Source organism: Choloepus didactylus (assembly GCF_015220235.1).
Source record: "Choloepus didactylus isolate mChoDid1 chromosome 25 unlocalized genomic scaffold, mChoDid1.pri SUPER_25_unloc2, whole genome shotgun sequence".
In the NCBI taxonomy this organism is placed as follows: domain Eukaryota; kingdom Metazoa; phylum Chordata; class Mammalia; order Pilosa; family Megalonychidae; genus Choloepus; species Choloepus didactylus.
Genome location: NW_023637607.1, coordinates 7211931 through 7222131, shown reverse-complemented (window position 1 = coordinate 7222131; position 10201 = coordinate 7211931). Strand labels below are relative to the sequence as shown.

The window sequence follows — 10201 nt, the reverse complement described above, 5'->3', positions numbered from 1 at the left end:
AATATTTTTAAGCAGCAGGACTAGAAAAGTCCCTAGAGAAACTAATATATAGTAATGAAACCAAGGCAGGGAAATGAAAGAAAACTTTCTAATAATTGAGAATAGCTGCCCTGGAGTTAAGTAATTTCCCTTTCCCACAGCACTGAGAAGAAATGCAAAGAGTGATCATCAGACTGGTGGGGTGGGGTGAATGTCTGGCTGCAAGGCAAGCCCTAGAGTAGAGGTCCTCAAACCTGAGCACTCATCAAAATCACATGGAAGACTTGCTAGAACACAGATTACTATTCCCCCCTTAGGATATATTAATTATGTAGGTCTGTGTTGGGAGTTGAAAATGCACTTTTCTAACAAGTTCCCAAATGATACTTGTGTTGCTAGTCCAGAAACCACAATTTGAGAACCTCTGATAAGGAGACAATGTTTTCCAAGTGGTAGTGGTAAACACAATTTGTTGTCAAAGATTTCTGAAAACTAGGTAAGATGAATAACATGATGAGTCCCATGGTTTCAGATTAAGACTATCATGAGAATTCACACAAAAAAAATAGTTTTAGAGTAGTGTGTTGTTTTTCCCTCTTATTCTAGGGAAACTCTGCTGTCTCATGGAAACAGGAAACCAAACAAGAGCTGTAAAATTTCTTCTTCTGGGATTTGAAGAGCATGATCTGCATACTATTTTCTTTGGACTATTTCTATCCATATATCTAGCCACTTTCACTGGGAACCTGCTCATCATCTTGGCCATAGTATCAGACACCCACCTCCACATTCCCATGTATTACTTCCTCTCCAACCTGTCCTTTTGTGATATTTGTTTCATCTCCACTACCATCCCAAAGATGCTTCACAATAACCAGACACGGAACAAAGTTATCACGTATGCATGCTGCATAACCCAGATATTTTTTTCATTGTATTTGGATGCCTGGACAATTTGCTCCTTACCAAAATGGCATATGACCACTTTGTAGCCATCAGTCACCCCCTGCACTACACAGTCACCATGAATCCCTGGCTCTGTGAAATACTGGTTCTGGGATCCTGGTGTCTCAGTATCCTAGGCTCCCTTCTTGAAACCTTGCCTGTTTTGAAGCTATCCTTCTGTACAAATATGGAAATCCCACACAATTTTTTTTTTATCTTTCTGAAGTCCTGAAACTTGCCTGTTCTGACACCCTCATCAATAACATAGTGGTCTATTTTGTGGTTAGTATTCTGGGTGTTTTCCCTGTTGCTGGGATCCTCTTCTCCTATTCTCAGATTTTCTCTTCTATTCTTCAAATCCCATCAGCCAGGGGCAAGTATAAAGCATTTTCCACATGTGGGCCTCACCTTTTGGTTGTGTCCTTGTTCTATGGCACATCCCTTGGGATCTACCTAAGTTCTGCAGCCACAGCCTCCTCTAGGAAAAGTCTTATGGCTTCAGTGATGTATGCTGTGGTAACCCCCATGTTAAACCCCTTCATCTACAGTCTGAGGAACAGGGACATGAAGGGGGCCCTGAGGAGACTCATCAGTAGGGTGGCCACTTCACAGTGATGGGGCTATGGAAGGACTGTCAATAGTAGCAAGACTCAATACTTAGGACAAAAAGCAACACTTGATCTTCATGTGGTTTCATGTACTTTAAAGCAACTCACTAAACCTTTCTTTAAGGCCTTTTCTGCCCTGTCTACTCTTTATTAAGTTATCTTGGGATCACCTTTTCATTTTCTATCCAGTAATGTTCACTTTTTAAAAATAGGACTTGACATACTCTCAGTTACTTTTAGTAATGTTTGAACATTTTATAATAATAAATTTTATTTCATACCTTTAATGTATATTCTCAGAAGGGATAGAATATATGCATACTTTGGAAATGTTGCCCTGAGACCTCATTTACAGAAATGTATTCTAGTGTAATGTTGTTGAAATAAATTCAAACATTAACACCTTTTCATCTGGGTCATATTCTTTCCTATAATGTCAATTTTACTAAATATTTCTACTCATCACAATATATACTCCTTAACTTCCAGAATTGTATCCTACCCATGTATGAAACCACAAGGACTACTAAAGTAACTGGTAGGAATTTTATGCTCAGTGAGTATTTGTAAGTATTAAAAATAGATGACTATAAAGCAACATGCAAGGTGCCATCTGAACAAGAAAACTACACATACAAATATATTGAATTAATAAAGCCTTTGACCTGGAAAATTGTTTCAATGCCATTGACTAATAATACAGACATAATCTGACATTACTTAACAGTGTTTAAGCATTTTATACATGTTTTCTCATTTAATTTTTTCAATAACAAATTTAAGTGATTAGATTCATTTCTGCTTAGTCACAGATCGGGAAGTCAGAGCCCACAGAAACTAGATATCTAGGGCAAGATTATTGGGATAAAGTGGAGACAGGCAGTGTCAAATCAGTAAAATGTTGTAATAATAGATAAACTTCAAATCAAAGAGGAGTTCTTATGATTTAAGCTCCCAGTTGTGAAAATTTGTTCTTGACCAAGGATTACTGCTTCCCTGTGGTCTTTAGCCTTAGAAATAGGTAAAAAATTAAGTGTAACACTTTCCATGAAAAACCTACCTTCCACTGGCAGTTCATGCATTTCTCATATTCACCCTCAACATCTCTGGAAAATTATATTGCAGTTGACAAGCCTAACATTGTGAAGCTGTATTTATTTTGTATTTAAAAGTTGTAAATTTAAAGAAAATCATGAAAAAATATGGCATTCCCTTACATGCCCTCACATTCAGTTTTTGCTATTATTGACAATTTTTTTTAGTGTGGTGACTTTGCTAAATTGATGAACAATATTATTATAATTATAATGTTAACTGTAGTCCATAGTTCACATTGAGTTTTGTGGCTACTATTGTGTAATATTGTCATGTTTAATTTTTATACTGCTATTATATATAAAATTTAAAATTCTCTATTTTAGCCACTTTCAAATGCAAAATGCAATGGGTTAATTGCATTCACAATGTTGTGCTGCCATAACCACCTTCATTATCAAAAATGTTCCATCAACTTAAACTGAAACTGTGTACCAATAAAGGATTAACTCCCCATTCCCTACCCCCATTTCAGTCCCTGGTGACCTGTGTTCTAGTTTCTGACTGCAAATTTGCATATTCTAATTAATTTATATGAGTTCACATAATATTTGTCCTTTTATGTTTGACTTATTTCTCTCAACATGATATGTTCAAGGTTCATCCATGTTGTAGCATGCATGAGAACTTCATTCCTTTTTAATACTGAATAATATCTCAATGGACATAAAACAAATTTTAAAATCTATTAATCTGTTGATGAACACTTCAGCTGATGCCCTATTTTGGCTATGGTGAATACTGCCTCTATGAACATTAGTGTGAAAATATGTGGTTGATTCCCTGCTTTCAAATATTTTGGGTATATACCTAGAGTTGAGATTGCCAGATCATATGGTCATATGATTATTATATACTTAAACTTAATGAGGAGTATCCTCAGAGTGTAAAATGTTGACTGCTCCATTTTACATACCCACCAACAATGTAATAGGGTTCTCATTTTTCCAAATCCTCACCAATATGAGTTATTTTCTATTATTTTAATACTAGCCATTCTAATGTGTATGAAATAATTCATTGTGGTTTGTATTCATTTTTTTAATTAGAGAAGTTGTGGGTTTAGAGCTACTTATTGTGGTTTTTGACTTGCATTTCCCTAATGGCCAATGATGATCAGTTCTTTTCATGTGCTTATTGGCCTTTTGTGTATCTTCTTTGGAGAAATGTATATACATGTCTTTTATCCATTTCTTAATGAGGTTGTTCATTTTTTGTTGTTGCATTGTAAGTATTCTTTATTTATTCTGCATATTACATCAATATCAGATATATGGTTTCCAAATATTTTCTCCCATTTTTAGGTTATATTTTTACATTCACCATGAAGTCCTTGGTTAAACAAAAGTTTTAAATTTGATGACATCCCATTTACCTACTTTTTCTTTAGTTCCTCATGTTATTGTTGGAAAGTCTAAGAAATGACTGTCTAACATGAGATCCTGGAGATGCTTCGCTATATTTTCTTTTGAGAATGTTTAGTTTAGGTTCTTATATTTATGTGTTTGATCCGTTGTGAATTCATTTACATATGGTGTGAGGTAGGGATCACCTTCATTCTTTTGTCAATGGATATCCAGTTTTCCCAACACCACTTTTTGAAGACACTATTATTTCTGCATTGAGTGGATATGGCAACCATTTCAGAAACCAATTGCTAAAGATGTGTGGGTTTATTTATTAACCCTCAATCTCACAAAACTGGTGTATATGTCTACCTTTATGGCAGTAACACTGTTTAAATTTTTGTGGCCTATAATTTTGAAATCTGAAAGTTTGAGGATTCCAACTTTGTTCTCCAAAGAGAGAAAGGTCCATTACAATGAAAATTGCAAAACTCTTCTGAAATAAATAAATAAATTCTATATTAGTGGGAAGTCATTCTGTGTTCATGGATAGAAAGACAAAAATATTAAGATGCAATTGCACCCCAAAATGGTCTACAGATTGAATACAATACATATCAAAATCTCAGCAATGTAGAATAGCCAAATCAATGGAAAAGGACAATAATTTTGTAGGCATGTTCCTTAGCTGTACTAAATATTATCATTCCTATATGTTGGGTTACATGCATCTTATGAATATTGGTAAATAATGTGGGAGAATTAACACAGATTTTCACAGCCATTCATAGAGTATCAATTCAGAAACACAAAAACATTTTTAAAGGAAAACACTATTAATGTACTTTATAGAGATATTGAATACAACAAGTAATAGGTCACCCCAAATTTCTGTATTGTTTATAACATAAAGGATTTATTGGAAGTTTTATTATAAAGAAATATTATATTCATATGCCATTATGTTTTCTTATTTTACATACCAGTCTTTTCAACATCAGTTTTTCCTAATGATATAAGGAATGTCTCTTTGAATAATTTATCCATTGAGTTAAAATTTATGTATACCCAGTAAACCATATATTCACTTACATCAGAACATATAACTCAAGTTTTGTAAGCATGGTTTGATTGGTAAAGTTTGTGTACGTAATATAATTAAGTATTCTTATGTTTCATAAAATAAAGAAAAAATAGCAGTGTAACTTTTATTCTCATAAAATGTAAATAAAATTAATACTTTTGTATTTTAACAAAATAAACTATCAAGTTATGTCAGGAAGAAAGCAGGAGGAAAATATTATTTCAACTGTCTCTGAGGGATCAACCACATTTTCTATTTTATCTGTTTTCTTCTGATTCAGTTTATCTAAAGAAGGCAGTTTATCTCTTCCCCCAGTTGTAGTCTACTTCCAAACTCATTTCATTATTCATTGTTTTCTGTCTCCTTTTGAAATATAATTAAACTATCCTGTACCACCCTTTGATAAAAAGGGCACAAGTTTCAGATGAAGGGAAAAATGACAGTATTAATATTTGTTCAAGATAACTCTGATTCTGCTAAAAATCAGCCAAGTCATACTTCTAATGGTATTTGGGTAGAGTTTTCCTTCCAAAATATAGAACACTTTGTCTCTATGTCCTATCCTAACTTTCCAAAATACCATCAGTCCTATTAGGGATCCAGAGGCAAAAATTCCATGAATATACTTTTACAAGAGATTACATTTAAAAAATAAGATGACTAAAATTTAACCAAGGGCTCTAGTTTTTCCACTTCATATCTAGAGTAAAGTGTAGGAACAGAGATAAACCTCAAAAAGTTATGTGTGAATAGAGGAATTTGACAAACAATGTGTGCAGAATGATATCATATATTTATGAATTTATTTTTATTGAGGTTAAATTCAAAAGTAGAAAATTAACCATTTAAGCTATATAAAGTTGTGGCATTTCCAACAGACAAGTTTGTGTACAATCATCTTTACCTCTAGTTAAAAAATCATCACACCCTATCCATTAAAAAGTCGCTTTCCATGGCCCCTGACACTTAGCCCTTGACAAAAATCAACACTTTTTCAGTGTATATGGATAGTACCTCTTCTATATAGTTCATATAATTGGAAGGAAACAATTTGAGACCCTTTGTGCCTGAATCCTTTCTCTTAGCTTAATCTTTCCAAGATTAATCCATGTGGTGTCATGTATCAATTCTCATTCTGTTGTGTATATGCACTACATATTTTTCTATTCATTTAATGGACATTTGGGTTGTAACTTTTTGCTATTGGGAATAGTGCTGCTATGTATATTTGTGTACAGGTAGTTGTTTGAATTTCTGTTTTCCATAATTTGGGGTTTATATCAAAGGGTTAAATTGCTGGGTCATATGGTAATTCTATGTTTCATTTTCTATTCTTTTCTACAGCAGCTTCACCATTTTACCTTACCATAAGCAAAGTTAAAGGGACTTATATTTACTATACTACAAAATAAAGCAAAAATTTACAAACAGGGAAACAAAATCCAGAAAACAAAAGCACTACATGTCCACTTACAGTTATAGGACATTGTTCATTATTTACTCCTCTAGGCAGATGGAATCCAGAATACTGGGACAGGTTTTATCCACATGTACTCCTCAGCCTGGTAAGGTAGGCAGAACTTTAATGAATGGGATTTCTTCATGGGAGAAAATTGAGTTCTGGTGTTTACCCCTAAGAATAACAAAATGCTCATTGAAGATTGAAGACAGTGCAGGGACACTGTCCATGGGATGCCCCTTCCTCATGCAATATCAGCCTCTTCAACAAAAGGCAGACACTTCTCTTCTTCATCTGTGCTCCATGGGATACTGAATTCCACCAGAATTTGCATATCTGATTGAAGGAGGTGTATTGCATCATTTAAATATATGTTACTTAACTGAATAGACCAGCTACTGTATTAAAGAGAAATAATCTTCCTCAATTTATTTGTTAGCACTGTGAAATCCCATAAAAAGTATAATGCCAACATTGTAACTCATTATATATTTGTTTTTAATTTATCTCTGAAAACTTTTTCTTTCCATCAACATTTTCTGGGGGAAAGCAGAGCAAGATGGCAGTATGGGGAGGTGTGGAATTTAGTTACACCTCTAGGACAGACATTAAGTAGCCAGGAATTCTCTGGAACAACAGTTTGGGAAATGTATGTGGCTGTACACATGTTGTACACCACTCTGGAATGCCTGGAATGGCTGAGATTGCACCAAAATAACTGTAAGTTACCATGAGAGGGTTCTGCCACTCCTTTCCCACTGGAACAGCAGGCTGTCTCACAGCTGATTCCCTGAGGAAAAAAAGCAGTCTCTTCTGGGAGCAAGGTGGATGGTTTAACCTGACTCCAATTGCAGGATTAATTAACAAATACAGACAGCTGAATAAAAGCTCTGCACACACATCAATCAAGAGCAAGCACAAAGGGAACCAGGAGGCTTTGTCACAGCAGAGAGGAGGTGGACTATCAACAGCAACAGAAATAAAAAGAGATTTTTGAAGTTGGAGGAGCTCAAAATACTGGAAAAGGGCTGGGCTCTAGAAAAGTGGGCACAGTACATTGAAATGGGAACTAACTCCAGCTCTTGACTGTCAAACTTGGAGAGCTGGGGTCTGGCTCTGAAAATGGATTTTCTTTCATCTCTCCTTTTATTCTGTTCTTTTCAGTAGCCCATTAGATATGCAGGAAATTTCAGATTTCAGGACTGGCCAGGGCAAGTGAAGAATTAAGGTATATCTGAGAGCAACTAGTTAGTTGAAGGAGAAAGTTACCTAAAGAACATCAATTTAAGTTGTCTCTACTTGGAGCAAGGGTAAGTAGCTCAGCCAAGCTCCAAATGCAGCTTTAGTTCTGGAAAAGAGATAACAGAACTGATGGAAGAAAATAAAATGAAATAAAATTAAAAAGAATAAAGATAGAGGCTTTTGGAGTTGGCTGAACTCAGAGTACTAGAAAGGGGGTTGCCAAGATGGGGTGTGAACAGAACCAGGCACCAACTCAGCTACTGATGGGTGAAATTTGGGGGTGGGGGAAAGGCTCTGAAAATGGATATCTTCTTTTCCCTTGTGTGTTTTCTTTTACTTTTTTTCTTTTTTAAGATTTTTTAAACTATTTTACCTAGCTCATTAGAGACAACCTCAGATATTTTCACTGGCAAGTGGACCCAGGCATGGGTGGAGCTAAGATAGGTCTGAGAGAAAAAGCAATGAGTCACATGGGGAGATAATTCCCTGAATACCATATGTTCCACAAGAAAAGGGGGCAGGGCCAGCTCAAGTGATGAGCCTACTTTGGGGAATTCAGACACAAGGGCTGTAAAACAGAAACAGCCTGAATAGATCACACATCAAGCAGGGATGGGGGCTGCTGAGAATTAGAGGCACAAGATCTCTTTATACTTATGGAGAGCTATGAGCTAAGTGCCACCTGTTGGATGGAATAAGAAAGCCCAGAGCCTAGAGGATTCACAGTAGGGTCTGACAACATGTTGGGTCTCACTCTGAGGGAGACTTAATATGGCTTACAACCTCTTCCTGAGACCTTTGTCTGTCTGTACTGTGAAAATCTGACTGTGGTCAATTGTGTCTGATGGGACACCCACCAGATTAAAGACTCCATAATAGGTATAGCAAGAAGCATGAAAACAAAGGCTGAAAAATTCTGATAATCTAAATAAGAGCTGTGCTAGAGATCCAGAATATGTTGAATTGAAAGCCAAAGAACCTATAGAGAATAAAGCCAATGAACAAGAAAATCATAGGTAAAAGGGCAAACAGGATCTCAAGAAAAAATCTAATCAGGAAAATCTGGACAGCAAAAAGTAATGAGTTATACTAGGAAGCAAGAAGATATGGACTAGACAAAAGAGCAAATTAACACTTTAATGGAGATGCAGCAGTTGAAATAAAGATCAAACAAATCCAAATCTAAACAACAAGCTGAAGGAAAATGTAGAACAAGAGACTAAGGATATAAGAAGATGCTGGGTGGCAATAAAAAAAATTCATAAGCTTGGAAAGCAAATGGAAGACTATAGGGGAATGAAAGGCAAAGTAGAAGGGATGAAAAACACAATCGAGACATATAACAGGAGATTTGATGAGGCATAAGAAAGAATCAGTGAACTAGAAAACAGGAAACCTGAAATCATATACACAAAAGGAAAGTTAGGAAAAATAATTAAAAAACAGAGAAAGCTCTCAGGGAACTGAAAGACAACATGAAGCACATGAATACACATGTAATTGGTGTCTCTGAAGGAGAAGAGGAGGGAAAGGGGCAGAAATATTAACGGAGGAAATAATCACTGAAAATATCCCAATTCATATGGAAGACATAAAATTATAATCCAGGAAGCACAGAATACCCCAAACAGAATATATCTGAAAAGACCAACATAAGGCATTTGCTGATTAGATTTTCTAATGAAAATGACAAAGAGAATTCTGAAAAGAGTAACAGGAAAGCCATCCACTTCATTCAAGGGAAGCTTGATAAACTTATGTATGGATTTCTCCACAGAAATCATGAAGGTAAGAAGGCAGTGGAATGATATAGTTAACATATTGAAAGAGAAAACCTACTAACCAAGAATTGTACATCCAGAAAAAATGTCCATCAAAAATGAGGGAGAGGGAGGTTGGAAAGAAGGCAGCATAGAGAGGAGTGGAAGCTAGTTAATCCCCCTGAAACAACTAGTAAACAACCAGAAACAACTACTAAATAATCTGGAATAATGGCAGGTGGACAAATCTGACCATCCACTCATCATATGCCAACCAGAATTGGGAGGAATTCCCAAGATCACAGTATAAAATCTGTAAGTAAAATGTGCAGACCTGCACCAAAAGTCCCATAAACCCATGGCAGCTCAGATAACAAAGCCTCATTGTAATAAAGAGCAGCAATCTCTGAACAAGTGAATATACCTCAGCCCAGCTCCAACTGGGGCTTTAATTAACAAATGACTGCTCAATACAAGCTACAAACCCCAATAAGCAAATGGAGGCTTTTGGTGATGAGTGACCTTGGAGAGCTGGAGGAATTCTCTGGGAGGGAGGGGGAGCCAAGAGCACCAGGTGCTATCTCTGGACAATGGGTGAAACTGTGGATGGCTGCAGACCAGCCTGAAGGGGTCTTTCAGTCCCTTTTTCAGCTCAGTGGAGAAAGTCTCAGCCATTTTCATTT

The 10201-nt window shown here is 35.9% G+C and overlaps 1 pseudogene; it reads left to right on the top strand.

Moving 5' to 3' along the window:
- The first annotated feature begins 602 nt into the window (after nt 1–602).
- Nucleotides 603–1662, top strand: LOC119525659 (annotated as a pseudogene).
- The last annotated feature ends 8539 nt before the right edge of the window (nt 1663–10201 follow it).